A 24,389-nucleotide genomic window follows, 5' to 3' on the forward strand; every position below is an offset into this window, starting at 1 on the left:
GTATAATATTTGTGGTCAAAGACAAAAATGATATAGTTGCTACATTTTAAACTTTTGAGGTTTGAGTTGATTTTCAAAATGGGTCATGAATTTTTAATTCTCTCATTTTACATTGTAAGTTATTAAATTGTATTAATTCATGCTTTTTGTGGGATTGATTGTTTGATTCTTCATTAAATTAATGACATGGTGAGCATAGGGGCCTTATATGGGCGCTAATGTGTAAGCCACATTGACAAATAAAAATCATCAATTTAATGGAGGATTAAATATTCAAAGAGTCAAAAAGTGTACATTTTACAATTTATACAATTTCAAAACTTATGTACGTAATGTTTGAAAATTATAATCTCGTGGCCAATCTTTTTAAAATCACTTCAAACTTCAAGAGTGTAAAGTATAGTTAGCACACCATAATAATTATAGGTGTGGGGACTTGTTTACGTGCAAATGAAGTATACCATTAGCCTCCAAAGTTCATTGTGAATTTAAGCTTAATTGTTAAAATACCATCATGTTGCCAAGGAATCACCTTGTGGCGGCCGGTATGCATAATAATAATAAAGTTCTTAAAGAAATCACTAAGAAAAGCACTTATAATCTTCGGTCAAATTAGCACACGTTTCATAAATGATAAAAAGATTAATGCTCTTTTCCTATAGCTGTTGAATTTACCTCTTGTTCCCGTTTCACGTGATATTTTACAGTCACCGCATGTTCACTCTAATCATATAAAGATGTGTGTCTGTGTGGGTGGGAAAATACTGCTCGAGTGTTATTTTGATAAAATAAAAAAATAAAAAAACAGAGAGGGAAAGCGAGGAGTCGACGAGATGGTGAGAGCGCCCTTCTATGACAAAAATGGGCTAAAGAAAGGAGCATGGAGTCCTGAAGAAGACAGTATGTTAAAAGCTTATGTTGATAAGCACGGTCACAAGAACTGGCGTGCACTTCCCAAACTTGCTGGTAAGTACATAAAATAACATCTTTATTGTGTCTTCAAAGAATTTTCTTAAGCTTAATCTCATATAACATAGGTTATCTACAAGACTACAACGTTCTGGGCTAATTTGTGAACTTTTTTTTTCATCCCATTCAACTATGAGAGTATGTGTGACTAATTTGACCATAATTTCCAAAACTCATCATCATTTAGCTTTTGGTTTCGATCACATATGTAGTTAAGGAACCTTCAAGCAATAACCATGCATGATTTATCGGACAATTCAAGGAGTGAGGTAGTGATCAAATATACTGGTTTGTTTTGCATATAATCTCACTGCAGGTTTAGCAAGGTGTGGTAAAAGTTGCAGACTAAGATGGATGAACTATCTTCAACCGGGTTTAAAACAGGGAAACTACTCTCAAGAAGAAAACAATTTGATCATCAAATTACATGAAGAATTCGGGAACAAGTATGATTTCTTCTTTAGTTCATGAATTAATTATATATTCAAAGTAACTAATTATATATAAGTTTACAAAGAAAATGTCCATAACACTTCTATAACGATAATGATCTATTAGGAACGCCATAAAATGTTGGTCGTTTTATAATGAAAATTTATTTCCTCAATATGTAGATGGTCAACGATTGCTGCTAAATTACCAGGAAGAACAGACAATGATATTAAAAATCATTGGCATACCTATTTTAAGAAGCTCACGAAGCAAAATTCAACAGCACTATCTCAAACGACAGAGCAGTCAAGTGATGCCCCATCAGTAACTAGCCAAAATACATAATTAGAAGCTCAAAGTGCTCCTAAACATGATAATATTGGTCCCCAAATTTTGGAGAGCTCTCCGTTGTCCCCTGAAACATTTTCCAGTGGCCACTCCTCCTTGAGCTCCAACATAAATCATGGACATGATCAACCTATCGTTAGTTATTTCTCTGCTGAAGATGGTACTCTAGCTTCATCAGAAACAATATTAGACAAATCGAGTGGAGATTTTTGGACCGAACCATTTCAGCCGGACAATATGATGAATGACGTCCAAAGTGAGTACTATCCAATTACATACCTGAGGGAGGAGGGAATTTTATCATCACCATTTGTAACGTTCTACGATACTCATGATGGTATGGACTGGTTCCACCAGGTGATGCCAACATTGCAAAACAATTATTTAATTAATGATGCAGACTACTTAAGATAAACTTAGCTCTTGTTTACTTAAGGCTTGTTATTGCTTAACGAGCGAGGCTGTGCCACATAATAAAGAATGTCTTAAATTTCATACAGATCGAGCAATGGGGATGCTATCTCTAAGCAAGAACTAATTAACAGTCGGCAATTATAGATATCTGGAACTTGAATTTGAGACTTTGAGAGATCACATGATAGTGGCGATCTGATCTCTTATATAATTGTCAATTGGGATTTATTTTCTCCAACAAGTTGAGGAGTCCTAGCTGGACCATGTACCCTATCTTCTCACACAAGCATGCAAAGACAGACAAGGAGAGAGTTAAATAATGTATGAAAGGTATATCTAGTACTCCTAAGCAATTAAGGTTCGAAACTAAAAGAAATCAATTTGTTTTGAGTCTGAAATATCGGATTTAGGCTGAGGAAAGGTAATTCAAGTTAGAAGGTCATGATTCTCGGCCTAATGGTGATCCTTCAAGTCATTTGGCTTTCTTCACTCAGAAAAGCACGATTCAACCGAGTTCTAGTGGAAGTAGGATTACTAAAGGTTAGACTTAGACGTGGCCCGGTCGAGTCCTGGTTGAATTAAAATTGCTAAGGATCAGGATGGGTTTAGATAAGATTCGAATTATTTAGGAATCAAAATCTATGGTTATAAATAATGAATTAAGTGCATAATGAGTTTCGGTTAAAGAGGGGATTGAAGAGATAACGTCACGAACACCCAGGTGGGTGCTGAAAAGGCATAGTTCTATTATGACTTTACCTTAGCAAGCTTGGTTATCACGTAATCTCCCTATAAATAGAAGTGGTTCTACAACGTGAGAATCCCCTTCAACTCAACAAATAACTCATAATGCTCTACATGAAACCTTTTCATAACTATGAGAAAAATACTAATTATCTGAACCCATCCGTTAGCACATATTCAGTTTGGTTAAACATCACCGGGTTGGCAAAGTAGCAACATATTCAATTTGGGTGAACATCACTAGAGTCGTAAAACTAGTCGGCCTAAGAGTGTCTTCAGTTTGGTAAAACACCATTACTTCTAGTTCTGTTGGTTACCTATCTAAGTCTCAGTTGGCGAAAAGTCTTTGATTCTTTCGCTGAAAGAGGTCACTTCATTAGTTTCCCCATTGAAGTGAAGTGTTATATGATTAGTTACTTGCAAGTATATTTCAGAGTTCAGCATCATACGGCCGAATCATATTCACCATAAGGACACTCATCTCATGTGAGTATCTTTACCCATTCAGCCTGAAACTGACCAGGTGTACGTATATTCTCACAAATATAGTTGAAGCTGCCGAACCTAATGCAAAAGATCCTGAACTTCACAATGAATTAAGTAATCTTGTCTTTAGGTTTTAGAACCCTGGGCTGAGAGGCGTCATTCCTCGATAGTCATTGAGTATTCTGTCAACAACACGTTTGACACTACCACCACACCTACTTTACGACCAACCTCGGTCACTAGTTAGCATGCCTGCATTCACAAGAAGGAGATAGTTAGCTCAATCGTGACTCGACTTGTGTGCCACGTAGACTTTGTAATTTTGAAGGTCAACACAATTATATTGACAATTGATGTCTCGAGCCATAGGTTTGTAATAAGATTTTTACTACCTACAGAAGTAGGAATAAAAACACTTAAAAATACTTGCAAGAGAACAAGGTAATTGTTGTACAGTCGGCTCTAGCAAGGTCATTCTCCACAAGGATTGAATGAACAATTTGCATTAAGCCAATTCTTAATTAACTACTTAAAACAAAGGTTGGAAAATGTTGATTTTGTAACTTAAAATATTAAAAACAAATTTAAATAAAAACAATTAATTAAATTGGCTAAGTAAAAAAAAACAAAAGAAAATAGTTTGAAAATCAATTTAAGCACTCAGGTTCCGTCGTCACCTTAATAATTGAATGTTGTTTAACCAATTACTTATGAATTACACATGCAACTTTGAAGGTTAGGTTTTTCTAATGCATATTCTCCTCATGATATTCAAGTAAGAACGCATATCTAACATGCAATATGTCTATAATATTTAGATCTAATATGAACATGCAAGACTCATTATGTTTTGTGAAAACCCTTTGAAAAACCATGCAATCCCCAAGAGCGTGATATTTATCTTAAGTGAAATTACAATTATTAACCACAAGAAGCATTACTTAATTCTCCGGTGATATTCCTACCGAATTGCATCCGATTACTTATCTAAACATCCTAATGGTGGGCAATCATCAAGACATAAAGACAGTTTAACATAGTAGATTAATAATTCAAAGTATGCATGCATAATATCATAAGTAATGAAATAAATACTACATATTCATGCTAAGACTCATGGCCTCGCCCTAGCAAAACAAATTAGTTACACACAATCATAAAGCAAAATATTATTAAAAACATGGATAGAAAACACTGTGTAAATAAACTTGAATTGACAAAAGCTCTCTAACCGAGTTCTCTAAAGTAGTGTGCCCTCAACCTAATGGCCAAATAGCCTTATTTATGCTACTGCAAGATAAAATCCCACCTAAAAAAGTCTTAGGAAACATAATAAAATAATAAATTAGCTAATAAAAGGTTTCTTATTTAAAGTCAAATTCAGACTTCAAAAAAAAAAAAAAAAAAAAAATTTTGATTGACCAAATCAACTTCAATGTGGTTCTAAAATGTCTCTTTTGAAAGCTGAAGACGTCCCCAACAAATCCTTAGAAGGAACCTTCCTTAAAATATGTCATCTTGACCTCCAAAATACCCAAAATGTCCAAAAATGTCAATATAGGAAAGGTGCGCGCTAGGCTTTCTTTTCTTTGCCACGGTCAAACGGCTTGGTAGAAAATTTTGGATTTTTGATACAATTATCTTGAAAGACTCATGAACAAGATACGCTTAAAATAAAAGAAGATATTTGAAACGTCAACGAAGCATGAAAACATTCCTCATGATGCATGAACCCTTTTTATGTTAATATTTTCCTTAAGATGTGTGTGTGTCTATATATATATATATTGTATATGTTTATATATTTGTTTCATGCATTACGCAATTATATTTGCTATGCAGAATATGTGAGTCAAAGTATATTCATAAATTAAAAGCAATTAGGGTTTTTCAACCCTAGATTCGAAAAAACAAAAAACAAAAAAATAAATCGGGTGATTTATTGCGGCACTACTGTGGGATGGCGTCGCCCCGACGCCCTGACCACCTGCGCAACCTCCTAGGCTTGCTGCTCCCTTTCGGACATAACCAAGCCTCGGCTTGGGTTCCGTATCACACGAGCCTGAAAGGCCTGGTCCACCCAAGCCCAAACCCACATGCCAGAAGCATCCTGGGTTTGTTCCCAGACACGTGCTTGCAGCCACAGTTCTTGGTCTCGGCCTACGCTAGCAAGCTCTCATGCTTGCTGGGCTTTGTCTTAGCCCTGGCCCGCATAACAAGCAGCCAACCCATGTAGCTGGGCTCACCCTTACGACCTAAACCGAACTTAGGTTAGATGGGGTTTCCCGCGCCACACTTAGGCCAGCCCCGTGCTGGGCCCAAGTCTCCCGCCTATTTTTGAGGCCCAAAACCAGCATCCCTGCTGCTGGGTTTTTTGTTTCCAACCCGACCCATGGCCTACATCCCACCTTCGAGCCCTTTTGCTCAAGGTACCCAGCCCTATTTTTTGGGCTATGGTATTTTCGACCCAATACTATTATTTTAGTATTATTTTGCTTCTACAATCGACCCCGTATGGCCCCATTTATTGAATTAATTAAAAGTGACCTGCAGCCCATTAATCTGATAATGAATCCAAAATTATCAACCTGAATATCACTTTTAGACATTAACGATTCAATAATTTATTTTTATACTTTGAACCGTTGACGTACTTTCGTAGTAACGAAGCTTTCACACTTGAGTTCCAGAAGAAACTCAAACCCACTATATTTAAATTAGTATATTGCATTCTGTGTTTCTTTTTAGGAACCTCTCATTATGAACTAATTGTTCATAAAACTAAATTGAACATGTAGTTTCAAATTTAATGCCTTTGAAACCTGAAGTTTTCATTCAAAACATACCACATGAAACCTATAGTTTTCATGCACAAATTAAACCAATACATGTCTATAGAACATGTATGTTCTACGATATATGTCTATGGCTTACCATATGACTAATCACGTTTTTTCCTCCGTTTTAGGGACATGTCGAACTTGAACAAGCTCGATTTCTTTGCTCTAAAAGTCTCCAAAAGAAACTATCTGAAGTGGGTTCAAGATGTGAAGCTTCATCTCACTACAAAGGGTATTAGAGCCATCATCGAGGCATCCGTCGCCAACAAACCTATTGACGAAGCTCAGAAGGCTAATGCAATGATCTTCATTCGAAGACACATCCATAATGCACTGCAGACCGAGTACTTCAGTGAGGAGGACCCACACACCCTTTGGCTTGCTCTGGCCTACCGTTTCGATCACCAGAAAGACATATACTTGCCTGAAGCAAGACACATTGGCATCATCTTCGATTCTAGGACTTTAAGTCCGTGAATGAATATAACTCTAAAGTTTGTAGAATCCTTTCATTGTTGAAATTTAACAAAGTGGAACTACCTGAATTATATCTCCTGGAGAAGACCTATTTCACCTTCCATGCCACCAATATTGTTCTGCAACAACAATTCAGGCACAGAAATTCACCAAGTTTTTAGATTTAATCTCTGTTTTACTTGTTGCTGAAATGCAGAACCAGCTTTTGATAAAGAATCATCAAGCTCAACCGACTGGCTCGAACGCCACGCCTGAAGCGCATGCGACCAATTTTAGCAGCCATAAACGACGAAAGATTCGTCGTGGCCGTGGCAATGGGCGGTAATCCCCACCACGAGCCCAAGGTTAATAAAGTGTCGCACTTAAGGGAGGAAATGTGACCCAGCAGCGTCCATCACTTGCCCTTAAAACCCCAAACTTGAATAAAAGTGGATTTTTTTGTAACCAGCTATGGAAATTTGTAGATGGATTTTGAAGAGTAAAACGTAATCGAATGAATCGATGCCGCCTATGCCAATGATAGAGTATGACATATGAGCTCAAACAAGAACAAGGGCAAAGCTCCCGTTCAGCCTGCTTCTATTGAAGTAGACATGTGCTACTGCTGTGAATCAAGGGATAATTGGTCACGCGTATGCCAAGCTTCTCCTGAGGCTATTGCGAAGTATCATTCCCGTCGTGAGTCTAACTTTGCATATGTGGATCATCCGCAAGATTCAACTATATCAATGGAGATATCAGATTTTCAAGAGGCGTCAGCTCCTATGGATGAATAAATTATACATGTTTTTAGGGTGTTTACCCCTAGTGGCCAAACCCACTATGAGTGGCCGGCCCTACCCCCTATTTTTCTAGGTTTATTGTTTAATTTTGAACAATTTTTCTAAGTATTTGGAATAATTTGTTTGGTTTTGGCTTGTTTTGAATTATGGATTGTTATTTGAATGAATATTATTTTCTCAAATTGCTTAATTGAATGAATGGACTTATATTTATGCATGTGACCAATTCAATTAATTTATTTCTAGGTATGTCTAGTAGGGAAGTTAGTTGTCTGGAAGATAGTGTAACCACGCACATCATCTTGCGTAAACGACACTATTTTACTAACTTAATACCCAACAAAGCTCATTTGACAACCCTCTCAGGCCCGTCCAACCTGATTGAAGGATACGGAAAGGCTCTTATCATGTTGTCCAATGGTACTATCTTAACCATTAATGAGGCACTTTATTCTCCATGTTTCAGAAGAAAGTTGCTGAGTTTTAGAGATATTTGAGAGAATCAATATCATATCGAAACCACTGAAGTAATGGTTCTAAATTTCTTTGTATCACATTGTACGAATATGGCCAGAAGCGTGTTCATGAAAAGTTGGAACGTTTGCTGAGTGGGTTGTACATCACAACCATTCGTGACATAGAAGCCCACAGTGTAGCCAACCATATGCTTGAGTTCCAAGACACTTTGTTGCTTTGGCATGACCATTTGGGACATCCTGGACGTGACATGATGCGCCATATCCTTAAATCTTCACATGGGCATCGGTTACATCCCTATGTTAAACTCCCGTCATGCAAAGCGTGTTCTTTAGGGAAGTTAAATACTCAACTCTCACATACAAAGATTATTCATGACCCATCTAAGTTTCTTCAGAGGATTCAAAGCGACATTTTTGGTATGACCCATCTAAGTTTCTTCAGAGGATTCAAAGGGATATTTTTGGACCTATCCAACCAACATGCGGACCATTTAAATACTTTATGGTGTTGGTTGATGCATCGACACGATGCTCACATATTTGCCTGTTGTCCACACGCAACGCTGCGTTTGCTAAACTCCTAGCTCAAATTATTAAGCTAAGGGTTCACCACCCTGATTATCTAATTAAGTCGATTCGACTGGATAACGCTGGAGAGTTTACATGACAAACTTTTGACGATTATTGCATGTCAATAGGGATTGATGTGGAACATTCTGTACCCCATGGTCACACCCAAAACGGCCTGGCAGAAGCTTTCATAAAGCGCATTCAATTGATAGCTTGGACTTTGGTTATGAGAACCAAACTGCCAGTATCTGCCTGGGGCTATGCAATATTGCACGCAGCTATGTTGGTCCGCCTAAAGCCCACCGTTACCCAACCACATTCACCGTTACAGTTAGTAACTAGATACGAGCCTGACGTCTTACATTTACGGGTGTTTGGGAGCACCATTTATGTGCCAATATCGCCGCCACTCCGTACCAAAATGAGTCCTCAGAGAAAAATAGGAATCTATGTCGTTTATGATTCACCATCAATAGTTCGCTGCTTAGAACCCTTGACACGAGATCTCTTTACCACACGTTTTGCAGATTGTCACTTTAATAAGGTAGTTTTCCCGTTGTTAGAGGGAGATAGGCATGCTAACGTTCAGACTCTAGATGTTAAACGAGATCCCTTCCATCCAAAGGAGGATGAGGAAGAGATTTTGGAACCCGAAGTTCTATACATAAGTGCAATTGGGGCTTCATTGTACTTGACTTAGTGTACTAGACCCGACATCTCTTTCGTTGTTAATCTTTTGGCAAGATATAGCAATGCGCCCACACACAGGCACTGGAATGGTGTTAAAGACATTTTCCACTACCTCAAGGGTCCTACGGATTTGGGCTTGTTCTATACCCACGAATCTTCGAGTGTTAACGCCCCTTATGGTTCTCAAATTGATTCTTGCCTTGTTGGTTACGTAGAGGATGGATATCTGTCTGTTCCACATAGGGCACGTTCTTAAATGGGTTATGTCTTTACCATTTGAGACATCATTATATCTTGGAGGTCTACCAAGGAAACGCTAGTTACGACTTCATCGAACCATGATAAGATTCTTACCCTACATGAAGCATCACGTGAATGCTTTTGGCTGAGAGAAGTTATGGAACATATTCGAATCACTAGTGATCTTACATCAGTCGTTGACCTTCCTACGATGATCTTTGAAGACAATGCAACATCTATCGAACAGTTAAAGAAAAGATACATCAAGGGAGACAACACCAAGCACATAACACTGAAGTTCTTTTCCTCACACCAACAACAGCAGCATCAGAACATTGAAGTCAAGCAAATCCATTCCCAGGACAACCTGGCCGATCTCTTCACCAAGTCGTTGCCAAAGTTTAATTTTCAAAAGCTCGTCCAAGGAATCGGTATGCGTAAATTATTTGAGTTGAATCACTTGTAGTTCTCTTATTTTAAAGTTATGTCTAACTCATGGGGAGTATCTAGATGCATACTTACATGATCTTAATGTGCTATTTTTCCTACGATTAGGGGCATTTTTCCCACTACATAACGAGGTTTTAACGAGGCACCCATCCTGGGATGATCATACTCCGTTGAGTTCACTACTTTCGTCCTATTTGACGTTTGTTTTAGACATTCTGCATACTTCTCACTTTTTTCCTTAGTTTATGGGTTTTCCTCATGCCTTGGTTTTTACCATAGCGAAGTTTTATGAGTTTAACTACAAATGCATACTTTCTTAAATTTGAGACTTGCATTCACCCGTTGTGCCGATGACTTCATCAACTATTCTACCTTATCTGCTGAAGATCTGATGCGATGGTTTGTTGAGTATTTACACACTCAAGGGGGAGTCCATATTTGTAATAGGAATCTGATTGTGTAAATCCTAGAAGATACGATAATGTATTTTATATTCTTATTAAGAGTTGATTACCTATTAAATTTTGTAATCCTAAAGGGAAAGGTTTTTGCCTATCCTATTACTATAAATAAAGACACAATGGAGTGATACAAACACACCTCACAATTAAATCACTCTCTCCTCTCTCTAATTGTCATCGACCCTCTCTCTCTAAACCCTAAGATCGTTCAATCAAATGGGTTTACAACACACACACACACACACACACACACACACACACACACACACACATATATATATATATATAATCAATTATTAATATCACGCAGCACAAAAAATAATTAGGGTAAAGTACAAAAAAGTACCTCAACTATTGGAGTCACGGCAATTTCATAACTCATCTTTTAAAATTGACAATGTCATACCCCATCTTACGAATTTGTGACAATGTCATACCTCTGTTAATTTTTCTGTTAAGTGCTGACATGGATTGATTCGGAACCTACTTTCTATTAAAAAATTATTAAAAACTAAAAAACAATTATTTAATATTTTTTAAATATTAAAATAATAATAAAAAGTTTAATAAAAATAAAATTAAAAAAAAACCTCATTTCGTCGTCCCCTCCCCCTCCTCCCTCCTCTCTCCTTTCCCCATCTTCATCTTCTTCCCCCACCTGCAAATCCCAACAAAAAAAAAAAAAAAAAAAAAATCCAATTTGTCTTCCCCCACACCCATACTCAGTTTCCCCCACACCCACACCCACACTCTTCTCTCTCCTGCAACACAGAAAAATAAAATAAAATAAAAAACCCAGATCCCGTCAGCGGGATCTTGGGTGCGCAGAGAAGATGGAGGATGGGTACGGAAGAGAATGTGGAAAATGGATGAGAGTGGTGGATTTGGGGTTTGATGGGTTTTCAAATTTTTTTTTTTCCCTCGTCTTCTTCTTCCTCCTTATTCTTCTTCCTCCGTAGGGGAGTCCCAGAAAAAAAAAAAAAAAAAAAAAAAAAAAAAAACCCAGATCCCGTTGGCGGGATCTTGGGTGCGCAAAGAAGATGGAGGATGGGTACGGAAGAGAATGTGGAGAATGGATGAGAGTGGTGGATTTGAGGTTTGATGGGTTTTCAAATTTTTTTTTCCCCTCTTCTTCTTCTTCCTCCTCCTTCTTCTTCTTGCGCAAGGGAGTTGATGGTTTTCAAATGTTTTTTTTTTTTTCCTTCCTCCTTTTTTTCCTCTTCTTCTTCTTCTTCCTCCTTCTCTTTCTCCTTCTCCTTCTTCTTCTTCTTCTTCTTCCGCAGGGGAGTTGATGGTTTTCAAATTTATTTATTTATTTTTTTCTCCTCCTTTTTTTCCTCTTCTTCTTCTTCTTCTTCTTCTTCCTCCTTTTTTTCCTCTTCTTCTTCTTCTTCCTCCTTCTCTTTCTCCTTCTTCTTCTTTTACAGGGAGGGGTGTTGATGGGTTTTCAAATTTTTTTTTTTTTTTTCTTCCTCTTTTTCTTCTTCCTCCTTCTCCTTCTCCCTTCTTCTTCTTCCGCGCCGACAAAGGGGGGGAATTTTTTATTTTTTATTTCCCTTCCTCCTTTTTTTACTCTTCTTCTTCTTCCTCCTCCTCCTCCTCCTCCTCCTTCTCCTTCTCCTTCTTGTTCTTTCAGGGGGGTTGTTGGGTTTTCAATTTTTTTTTTCTTTTTTTTTTGGGTTTTCAGGTGGGGGGAAGAAAATGAAGATGGGGAGAAGAGAGAGGAGGGGGGAGGGGGGGGAAAAGGATGAACTGATGGTGTTTTTTTTTTTTTTTTTTTACTTTTTATTATTATTTTAATATTTAAATAATATTAAATATATTTTTTATAGTTTTTAATAATATTTTAATGATTTTTTAATAGAAAGTGGAGCCGAATCAAGCCACGTCAGCACTTAACAGAAAAATTGACGGAGGTATGACATTGTCACAAATTCGTAAGATGGGGTATGACATTGTCAATTTTAAAAGATGAGGTATGAAACTATCGTGACCCCAATAATTAAGGTAGTTTTTTGTACTTTCTTTACCCAAATAATTATTGTGCCCAATAATAAAGTGAAGTCATGAAACTAACCGACTCCCCTCTCCACTTCTTTCCCTTTCTATTTGAGACAGACCTCCCAACTCTCTCCCTTCCCTTCTTTCTCTCCTCCCCTTCTTTCCCTCACCTCGTTCGCGCAACAGCGCCGCCGTACACCGGTCATCAACGATCGTAAAATTGTACCTCCAGAATCCTCTTTCCGATCCTCTCCTCCTGGGCTGTCCTCCGACGTAAGTGATATTTCAAAATAAAAACTTTCAGTTTTGGGATCTAATGATTTCAAAAATATTTGAATTTATAGTAGCCATCTGTATGTGTATTTATTTATTTATTGTGTCTTGAACCTAGAAACCTGATTTTGTTCTAGAATTTTGGAATTTGAATTTGGTTATTGGGCAGTTGAAGCCAATTTTGTTTTTTTGTTCTATTCGGCGAAACTTTGGTTTTGAGATTAGTATCTGGCAAATGTAGTAATTTGGTTTTTGTTTCTGGAAATGTTGGCGCATCCACAGGAACCTCCATTCCAAAACTCATATTTATAATAGGAGAATCTTATCGTGTAGATCTTGCTAATGGTTCGAAGAAAGCTTCTTTTTAGGTTCATTCATCATATATCTATTTATTTTTCAACTTCATTCTTCAGACTCTGTTTGTTTTTCAGGTTCAGTTGGAGAAATGGCTCCTGCTATTTCTGGTGTGCTGATAGGTCCACAGCACGTAGTCTATTTAAGGCTCTTGCGGGTGAGAAGGCATACTCTGAGGACTTATGTTGATGAACTTCTGTTATTTTACTAACTTTAGATGTTTGAATTAAGGCTTCTGATAACCATGACAAGTAGAGCGATTAATTGATATACTTATGATCATCAGCTTCAACTAGATTATAAAATTTCGTTTGCATGCTTTTAATGTCCATGTGTAGGGTTGTTTCAGGTATTACATTTTCATTATAGGTTTATGTGCATGCCTGTTAAATTCTCAAAGTAATTCTCCTTATTGTTCTAGGAAGCTCAAGTTGAACTAGTCTTGTTTATGTAGGATTCACGAAGGAAGAAAATCATACCAGACATGTCAAAGTCCAAACCTTTATGAGGAGAGAATTTTTTGCAATAGTTCCAGCAGGAAGCACCAAAGTTGCATTAACTGATAAATCTATTTATTTTGAGGTAACTAATCTATTTGTAGAGGTGTACTTTTACCTTCGTGTTATTCCTCATACTTGTAAGCGGTTAATCTACCATTAATACTTTTGGTTTTTGATTTCTAGGAAGTATATACAACATTACTAGAGGTCTTATTAATGTTGGAAGAATATTTTTTTCCGGAAATGATATTTACTAAATTTTTTTCTTCTTTTCCAGGAAGAGGATGAAAATCCTTATACGGTTATGGTTCCTCGTGTCGATTCGGATTTGCTTCCTTTTGTTATTAAGGTACATTGGACGTTTAGTTGTTCCAATAGAAAAATGCTCACTCTTTTTGTCAGAGCAAATGAAACTCTTATTGTTATCAGATATGTGTAAAGCTATTCAATTTTCTGTTTATTGGATATGTTGATAGGAAAATCTCATTTTTTGTTGTCTTTTCTTGAACACTTGGAAGCATGTTTTTTATGAATATTTGTGCGGCTTCATTATTGACATTCCATTTCTATTGTTTGATTGCTTCTTAAAGCTGAGACAAGTCCCGTGACCAGGTACTCCTAATTTATTCTGCCTTTTCCTATTTGCTATTCCTATTCAATTGGAGTAGTTATAACGATGAATTGAATTGAATTGGGTAGAAACAAACCCATTAGATTAAAGAAGTTCAACACTACTCATTGTTTATAGGGTTGTAAATAGATTTCCACATGTATATTAGTATGGCTTATCATATATATATTTAACACTTTCTACGTGTTTTATGCAGTTTCAAAACCCACAGCACTGCGTGGGCACTCTTGCTAGTATAAACTTATTAGTCTAATACTCTAATGAAAGATTTTCAGTCTCATTTTGGAGTTTGGTGTTGTGAACCCTTTTGTACATACAAGGTTTAAATATATATATATATATATATATATATATATATATGTGTGTGTGTGTGTGTGTGTGTGTGTGTGTGTGTGTGTGTGTGTGTTTATATGCAGGTGGCATGAAGGTGAAAGTTGCCAGAGACTAGTGTTCCCCATATGCTGCCATGCTTGCAGCAGATGTTTCACAGAGATGAAAGGTCTTGCTCTGTTTTCAATATATTGTTCTTAGCTCTTCGTGTTTTCTTTTGACTGTTCTGTAAAAGATCTGTTTTTCAATCAGAAACAAGTTCTGGGACTCTTTAAAAGTTATATGCAATAAGGGATTGTGGTTAAGTGAGCTTCATTGCATGAAGAACTTGGGTTCAACGCCTGTAGTGGGAGGATGGGATCCTGAAGGACTTGGTTGTTAATTACGTAGGATTTGTCGTAAATTATGTAAATTATGTGTGATTTTATGAAAATTTTAAATTTTTTGTTTTATTTCAACTTTTTACATTTTTTTTTTTAAACATAACCTATTTGGCACGATTTGAAAATTGTGCTCTATATGGTTGGTTCTGTCATCTGACATGGCTGTCAGAATTATGACACAAATAGGCAGCCTATTGTGCCAACCTTTTGAGCACCAATTGCCAAATTGTGCCCAATAACCAATGGCCACGCTCATAGAGGGCACATATAAGTTTTTGGTTACTGCATTTTTGCTATTGCTCTATGAGCGTATATGTTGGTGCCCTTTGGCATCATAGGGTGCAAATAACTTATTGTGCACAATGCCCATATTTTTTGTAGTGCTTCCCCTACACATGTTGTTCAGGGTTTAAATGATAACAATGAAGCGGCTTCCACACACGTTTTGGATACTCCCAGTTCCTTCTCACGATCATGTGGCTAGTCACTTGGCTAAGGCAAGTTTGGTTAGTAATGATACCATCTCGGGTGCGAGAGGTTTGAATGAGGCTTCTCCCTCACATTCTGTGGAGGGTTTAGTTGATGACAATGATACAACCTCCGAACAGGTTTCAGATTCTCAGAATGATTCTCCCATTAGAGGTGTTCAGGTAAACTCTTCTCTTGTGTTCTCTGGGAGAAATAGTGCTAATAATTCAATTTAAGCTGGTTTTCCAGTTCAAGTGGCGCGTCATCCTTTATCACCTCAAGTTCATTCTGAAATAAAAAATGCTATTTTTACCATCTATTTGTACCATCTCTTTAATAGAGATGGGAACCACATGAGTTGGTGGGCCCTACTTCTATTAGAGAGATGGTATAAGTGATGGTACAACTAAATGGTAAGTATAGCACTACTTTCCTGAAATACAAAAAGTCAATGATTGGTACACTATGGTGGAGGAAGATGCTTTTTAAGTAATGTTGATGAGCATGGAAACAATGATTTAGATCGAGCAAATAATATTTCTAACCAAGTTGAGGATGATATGACTTTGGTGATTTCAAAATCTCAAAAGAGAAAATTACGGGATAATAATGAGATTCTGGTTGATTCTCTTAATTTTGGTTTTATGAAGAATTTAGTGGAAGAGCTTTACATTCTTCATTCTGTTGGCTTTCATGAACGTCCTACGAAGGCTCCAAAAGTTATTGAGGTGTCATCATTCATGGACGTCCTGCAAAGGCTCCAAAATTATTGAGGTGTTCACTTTCTCTTTTCATCTTCGTCTTCTTTGACGACGGTGCCTTGGTGGCTTTTAGTTCGTTAGCATAATTGTGGAGTTTTATTATCTTCTATGCAAGTTCATCTTTCTCTTAATTTTAAAGAGGGTAATCAAGTTGCTGACTGTCTAGCCTTTTATGGTATTGATCACCCTGGTGTTCATTTGTCGGATTCATGCCCTTCTTTTTGCATCTACTTACTCTCATAATTTTTCAGCTTCTTTGTTATAGGTTATGTTAGAAGTGGTTTTGGGTGGTTGTTCATGGCTTTTTTAAGGTTAGGGTTAGGCTTCATATCCCTCTTGACATTTGTATTTTTGTTGTTGTTTTTAATCAATTTACCTTATAGTCTCTTTTCATAATAGCAATGTTGGAGTATGATTGACCTTGCAATTTTTTAGTCAAAAAAAATAAAATAATAATAATAATAATTCTTGAGCCATATATGACACCAGCATATACCTACATATTTTGTGTGTGTTAATATTTTTTATTTTGATTTTTGTTTTTAAAATGGGAATGAGAGAAGGAGAGAGGGAACGTGGGAGTGGGAGTGGGAGTGGTTGTGAGAGTGAGAGCAGGAGTGGAAAGAGAGGTTTTTATTTTTATTTTAATATTACATATATGTTAAAATCACCTATGAGGCTTCAATAATAAAACAACAAAATTTGGTTTGTAAAATTACATTATTGCCCATCATTTTTTATTTTTTTTATTTTTTTGTAATAGAAGACTAAATAGTCTTTATACCCTCTTTTGGTTGATAAAGAAGGTTTTATTAATAGGTAGTTTAGATATATAAGGTTATAGAGCCCCTTCAATTGAGGATCCCTTGATGATGTAATGCAAGACTCAGGAGTGGAGTCTATGTAAGTGTGGTAGTTGAGCATCTTGTTCGATTCTTGTCTTCCGTAATTGAAAGAAGTTGAGGTTTCACTTCATAGTTATTAGTGGTAATAGGGGAAATAGTCCAACTCTTTATAAGCGCATGCAAGTTCCATTAACTTTCCGATGTAGGAAGAGAGTTCACATCCTCACATGTCCCCTTAAGTGTAGCAACACTCAAGCTAAACGTGTAAGTTCTAAAACTTTTTTGGCAAATAGGCACTCTAATAATATGAAGGAAGTTGTCGGGGCAACCCTAAAATTTCTGGCCAATTATACATAGGGAGTAACTTAGCTCCTTGTAAGCACATGCAAGGTTTTTTAACTTTCCAATGTGAGAACTCTTCACATCTCATAACAATTTTTTTAATATCTCTAGAAAAATGAATATTATATAAATTGAAATGTACGTAACTCGTGTGTATAAACTATTTTAACAGGCACATGCTCCTGCCGATTAGTAGTTTTCACCATCTTTTTGAAAAGCTTATCTAACCTTGGATGCGAATTTCTTTCTAACTTTTTCAGTAGATTGATCGTGTTTTAGTGCAGTCGCGAATTAAGCATTTGCATGCTGATACCTTAATAAATATCCAAAAGTGTGGAAAACTTAAAAGTTGGTAATTTAGAAGGAAGCCAACAGAGCGTGCATGGCATTATGCTGATACCTTAATCTCTCTCACACACACAGAAGCATGCATGTCATGAGCCCATTACCAAGGGCAAGCATGTTAAATTCAAAACCTACTTGATCACACTGCCATGTCCAATTGTCCATGATGAATTGCTTGTGGTTTACGAAGAAATTCAAGAGACGTAGGACTTGGAGTCTAAGACTTGAATGCCTATATAAAGGTCAAAGATATATGAAAAGAGGTCTAAAATTATTATAGATTCTTTTGAATTCATTTCAGCCGCTCACTAACTTAAGTGTCTGAGTGTCTTTTGCGAGTAACCATGAAAGTCACTGGCATTTCCTTTCGTATAAAGCCATCATATGAACAAAATGACCAAGCCCATCACAACTAACAGGCTTTGCTTCTACTGTTCAAAGACCAGAGCCATACTTTAGATTGGATGTTTGTTTGTTGGTTTTTTTTTTGTTAAAGAGAAATTATTTCCACAAAATTTGTTTGCACATTCATATTCATTTTTGACCATCAAATTAAAAATAAATAAATAATTAAGAGGCATAAATAAATAGAGGTGTGTGAAAACTATCTCTCTTGTCAAATACAAAAATATTGTTTATGGATTAGGATGTTTAGGCCCACTTGATTAGGGCTTTTTATTTTATTTTGATCCAACAATAATAAAATGAATGACCTGGCAAACAGCAACAACTAAAAAAATACATTGTTATGAAATTTTCAATGTTAATATATATATATATATATATATATATATATATATGCACATACCCACCTAATTAACCTTGCAATACTACTAATATTAATTTAAATAAAAGAGAAACTTACATCCAACGGGTTATATATAACTCTCGTAAAAACAAAAGTCATAGAGACAGAAAAAATGTTGTATGCAGTTTATTGCAGGAAAGTTATTGGCTCAAATCATATTCAATGCAATGTAATTATCCAAATCCAAATCCAAATCTAGTATTGTTTGTATATCTATATACCATATAAATGTGGCTAGTAACTGGTCACAAGCAACCATAAAAAAAAAAATTGAACTTTAACTAAAAACTTTTGGTACTGTTCACTTTAACGACAAATCATATTTTTACACTAAAAAGTCAATCCTGGTGCTATTCACTTTACCCTTTATTTTGTCATTATCATTAAAAACCCAAAATTTTCAAATCGTTTTCATTAATTTTCCCTAAAAAAAAAAAAACAAAGGTGGAAGGCAGTTGAGGTCTTCCCTCCATTAGCAAATGCCTAGGACTATTATAGGAGAGACAAAGCGCCACCTTCGCTGGCATGGCAAGAAATTGTAAGTACGTGGCATTGAATGTTCAAAGCTATCTACCTCTGGTACTTTCTGTTATTACCCCAAGGGGAGACAATGAGCCATAAAGTTTTGGATGCTTATAATTGTCACCTTCATAAGAAACCTCTCGGAATCCATGTTACTTTCTGCAGGGGATCCACAATTTAACTGCCACTCTTTACTTCTGTATTGTCACTGAAAAAACCCAGAAAATAAGACAACTACTGAACCATGATAAGCTTCTCTCAACCCTACTTAATTACACTTGTGCAATTTTCTTCTGATATTTATTTCTCTGTGTGGTTGGCTACCCAGACACATATAATGTTCGGTCCTACGTGAATAGTTCAACATAAAAGTTAACCGGTTTGCGGTTGTAAAACTGTTCATAAAATTTATAACTCCAAATCTCGTCTAACAAAATTAAGACTGAGCACCGCATGACAAACCAATTGAGGCAAAACTAATTAAGCAATTTAGAATCATGCAAGTTCTTTATGGCCATATACTATCCTGATAGTTCATCAGTTGGCATTCCATGCGTATTTATATTATATCATTATTTCCAGCTCAATGAATTTGGCACAATCGAAGTGGAAAATAATTCCAAAACAGGAAAGGAAAATTGGCATGCAGCAGTGACCACCAAAGAATGATGGCATTATTCTGCTATGGTCCACGCAGGGATCCGGAGGATGTGAAAGAGGCCCAGTACTCTCTCTCTCTCTCTGTTCTAAAACACTACTGCAGTTAACCACTTCCACCCACTTCTCTTCCAAGTCAAAACCGAATTTGAAGAAGTACTTCTATTCCATCATTTCGTATTAATTTGTTTTAGTTTATTTATCAATGGTATTGAATCGGTCAAGCTTAATGTTGGATATATGTCAACAATATGTGATATAATTATGTATGCTAATAAATAATAAATGCAAATAGAAAAATAAACAGAGTATGAACAAAACAAAAATATAAGACAGACAACTTGAAAATCGAGGCTTGTGTACCGCAATATCTTTGAAACAGAAAATTTGTCCATACTCAGTGCTTGTAGTTCTACATACGTTTGCTTCATCAGGATTGAACTATCAAGTTAGAATTCCAGCACCGGAAAACTTAACTTCTGGCAAATTTCTGTGTGGTTCTCTCAGTAAGAAGGTTTAGGAATGTAGAAGAAGAATTTGATATTTTCTGTGTTCTGAATGTCATGCAAATGGATGTATATATAGTGGGATTATGCATGTTCGCAACAGGTATGAGGATGAGATGTGACTGTTGGGAGACATCTCTTCAGAGGGGTGCTATGCTCTCTACGTTTCTTGTTTTCAGATGAAACTTCATCTAAAAAGATGAGTCTGTTCAAATAAAAAATTATTTAATTAAATTCGAAATTAATTAAAAATTTTAATTTCTGACTTCATCTGCCCAAGGCCCATCTTTTGATAATTAATTATATATAAGGAACAAAGCCTTACAAAGTGAGAAAACCTTTTAGGAATTGCCAATATAGGATAATGAAATTTCTACTCAAAATTTCCAACACTTCAAACATGGTCCTTTGATATACGGAGTATAGGTCAGATGACCAACCACTTCAATGTCAGAATTCACCACACAACTTAATGGATCATGGGTTTAATACTCAAACAAAGAAAGCAAGAGTATCTAAATGAGCTCTTAAAAATTTAGGGAGAAGTAAAGAAAATCAACTCCTTATTTAACTAGAGATGTAAATAAGCCTCGACAAGCCGAGTATCAAAGTGCTCTTGTTCGAGTTCAAGATCTGCTCGAGCGCAAATAAAGCTAGTTGTGCTCAAGCTTCGCTCAATGGATTTTTTTTTTTGCAAACTTGAACTCAGCTTTGCTTGACTTGTACGTGGATTAGGTTGGAGCTTATGGTTGGCTGAGCTCATATTGTTTTTGAAACGAGCACGAACATAAGTTTGATCCGACTTAAATGAAAATTTAAAATTACTAAAAATACAAAAAAAAAAAAAAAACAAAAGAACATATATAATAGGATATGTTCTAATGATATATGTATATTAATTGAGAGATTTATCATCAATACGAAGAAGGATAATTAATGAAATGAACATGAATAATACTTTGGATTTAAGTAAGATAATATAATAGTTGAACTTTATTTTTTATGACATATTTTATTTTAATTATAAGATTAAAATGTCATACCCTTAGAGCATCTTCAAAAGATATGTCAAATATAGTATGTCAAAAAAATTTTTGATGGCTGATGTGGCAAATTGAATACAAGTGCTAAATCTTCTTCTTTTTCAATGGATGTGTCAAATATTTATTTTATTATATGATTGGACCTAGAGTTACATTAACTATTAAAAAATAATCAAAAATTAGTTTTAGTTTGTATTTTATTGGTTGTTAATGGGACCCATGCATTAAAAAATTAAATTAAATATTTTTGACTCCTTCTTTGTTTGCCGTAAAAAAACAACTAGAAAGCAAGAAGTTAAATAACTCACATGCCACATCATATATGACATATCCATTGAAGAACACTTGAATGTCTTTTAATCTTATTTAGCATATTTGACATATCATTTAAAGATCGTCTTATGAGTCAAGCTTTAACAAAGAAATCGAACTTGAGCTAAACTAAAGTTATTTCATAAAAATATACCACTGCTCAAGCTCCACTCATTTTTCTAACGAATCTAATATTTTATTCTAGCTCATCTTGTACCATTTAGGAACTAAGCCCGAGCTCGAAAAAGCCAAATACAAACCGAATATGAATCAAACTCAAATGTATCTAGTCATGTATAGCCCTAACTTTATCCAACTTGTATTTCACCTTTAAACCCGAGGTACCATGTTTGAATTTTCTTCTCCCTAGTTTAATGTAGATATTCTATCGTTTGTCCAAAAAGAAAATCTAAGAAGAGAGAAGGGATTTTATTGATCTAATATTCTAGTGAATGGGATCTTGGATTATGACAAGCGTTTTGGGTTTGAAACTCTCTATTTCTTAAATAATTGTAATAATTTGCACCCTCTCCTCCCCATAATAATTATTATTTAAAGAAAACATGTTTCTAAATTTCGTATCACTTTTACTTAATGCCATGCAGTAAAAAAGTTGTAGCGTGATAGTACTAGGATTTTTTTATCATTGCAAATTTTAAAGGATTGAACCCAAAACTATAAGATTATACTTATTAATTTAAGGGATCGATGTGGCCGTACATATTAATGTTTTTTGAACAAAAAAATTTGTTGGTTTATTTTTTTATCGAAATTCCTGATAGTAATGTAATAATGTATTTCTACGTATGTTATTGTATTTTTAAATTAAAAATTAAAATCTTTAGTTATTTATATTAATGAGATTTTAAATAAAATCTATAATATATGGGATTAAAAATAGATTAAATCTCCATTATTGTGTACACACACACATATACATATATATAAACATAGGTACATTCATCAAAATTAACCAAAACATTATTGTGCCAAAACATGGGTAAATTATTCAAAACCACCAAAAAAAAAATATTAAGCTTAATAACATGGGATCATTGGACATATAGAGAAGCAGTGTGCACAGTTCACAAGTATGAATGACGATGATCGGTCCAAACCATATGGGCGGTGGTTCCAGAACGATGTGCTGGGAGATAACTATAGGAGACCACAAGGAAGAAGGTTTGGATTCGAAGGATCGCAAGGATGGTCCATGAAAGATCCGATAAACGTGGAGGATGGGGAGAGTATGAACAATGCGGCAATAGAGCATCAGGGCACACGGGAGGCGATTCCAATGGTGGCAGCGATGGTACAAGTTTGCAACGAAAATCATAGGGCGGTGATGAATGAGGCAATCATTAATGATGGGGGTAATTTCCCAGATTCAAATGTGGAAGTTGATCTGGAGGGAATAAGGGAAGAATCAGTTACATTTAGGCCAAATCAGCAAATCCCATTAGTTGGGGAATGAGTGGGGTTGACTTTGATTGATTTTGATTTGAACTTATCTCTTGTAGTAAACAAGGAGGAAAGTCAATCTCCCATTGATTGTAGCTGATGGGGAGTTTGGAAATGTCAACATTGGGTTTGAGGTCAATTCTATTGGGCCTAGGGATGGAGATGTGATAGAGGTAAATCAGCAAATGGGCTTTGTGAGGCAACTGGGATATGTAGGCCAACGATAAAAGGACCAAGCCCTCTCAGCAGGGGTCAGTTCTGGTGAGGCCAAATATGGTGGTGAGTATGTAGTGAGTCAGTAGATGGGTTTGATGGGGCCGATGAAGCTGGATGGGCAACACCGGGGGAGGGGGGGACCACGCTGTATCAATGGGTGGGCCTGCAGATATGTCCAATTATGGGAGTGACATTGTCTTGAGACGACATGTGGGTTTTGTGGGGCAGGGTGGGCTAACTGGAGAACAAGAAGGGGCTCATGCTGCAGCAGTGGGTGTGGATTCGGGGCTCAGCTCAGATCCATTTGAACTTATGTTGATTATTGAACATTATCAGATAATTAGAAAAAGGAGAATAAGGAAAAGATGAAGAGGTTGACGCATATTGTTGACCACTGTGTAGCTTAATGCTCGGGAACGGAAAAGCCCATTGTTACCTGCACTTAGGAAGCGAGTGGTGCGAGAAGATGAAGAAGTGGAGGCTCTCAATGCAGGTCGAAGAAGGTTGTTGAATAAATCGGTGGTAGCTAGTTCATCGGCGGAGGTTGACAAAGGTCAACCCCGCCGTCAGCAATAAGTTATTTAAGCTGGAACTGCCAAGGGCTTAGGAACCTCCAAGCAATTCATGCGCTCCAACGTCTAATAGCTAGTCAAGATCCCATTATAGTGTTCTTGTGCGAGACAAAGAACAATTTTAGCTATATGGACCGTTTACGTATTGACAAAGAACAATTATCCAGCCATTTGTGATAAACATAAGTCATAGAGGCTGTTGGAGACTCTTGTAGTTAATGAGTCTAAACCTTGGTTATGTATTGGTGATTTTAATGAAACCCTCTAAGCTAATGAGCAAGAATGGGGCAATGTGGGACAAGAGAGGCAGATGGAGGAGTTTAGGGATGCGGTGGCGCGGTGGCGCAGTGTCGGCTACTGGACTTGGGTTTCTCAGGGAATAAATTTATGTGGTTTATGACGAAAGGGGGAGGAATCAAGGTTCGGTTGGATAGTGCTTTAGGTAATCTGGAATGAATGGAGTTGTTCACTTGTGCTAAAGTACACCATTTAAACAAGACATCATCTGACCATGTGTCAATTTTACTTAATTGGTCAGGATGCAATCCACTTCGAGGTAAGAAACAGTTTCGTTATGAGGAAAGTTGGCATATGTAGGAAGGTTGTGTTGAAGTGGTACGAGAGGGGTGGAACCACGAAGTGGAGGGCTCACCAATGTTCCAAGTTACCGAGAAAAT

The 24,389-nt window shown here is 36.4% G+C and overlaps 1 long non-coding RNA gene and 1 pseudogene across 2 annotated transcripts; both read left to right on the plus strand.

Moving 5' to 3' along the window:
- Positions 1-833: 833 nt before the first annotated feature.
- LOC137749455 (transcription factor MYB4-like) lies at positions 834-2,163 on the plus strand (annotated as a pseudogene).
- Positions 2,164-12,480: 10,317 nt separating this feature from the next.
- LOC137709317 (uncharacterized) lies at positions 12,481-16,171 on the plus strand. Of its 2 annotated transcripts, none has more exons than XR_011064849.1 (5): positions 12,481-12,656; positions 13,088-13,167; positions 13,465-13,592; positions 13,788-14,640; positions 15,236-16,171. It is a non-coding gene; the product is annotated as an uncharacterized lncRNA (long non-coding RNA). The 2 variants fall into 2 exon arrangements; XR_011064848.1 differs by lacking the exon at positions 15,236-16,171 and adding an exon at positions 14,724-14,893.
- Positions 16,172-24,389: the final 8,218 nt, after the last annotated feature.

The sequence above is a fragment of the Pyrus communis genome, chromosome 11, assembly GCF_963583255.1.
Source record: "Pyrus communis chromosome 11, drPyrComm1.1, whole genome shotgun sequence".
Taxonomy (NCBI): domain Eukaryota; kingdom Viridiplantae; phylum Streptophyta; class Magnoliopsida; order Rosales; family Rosaceae; genus Pyrus; species Pyrus communis.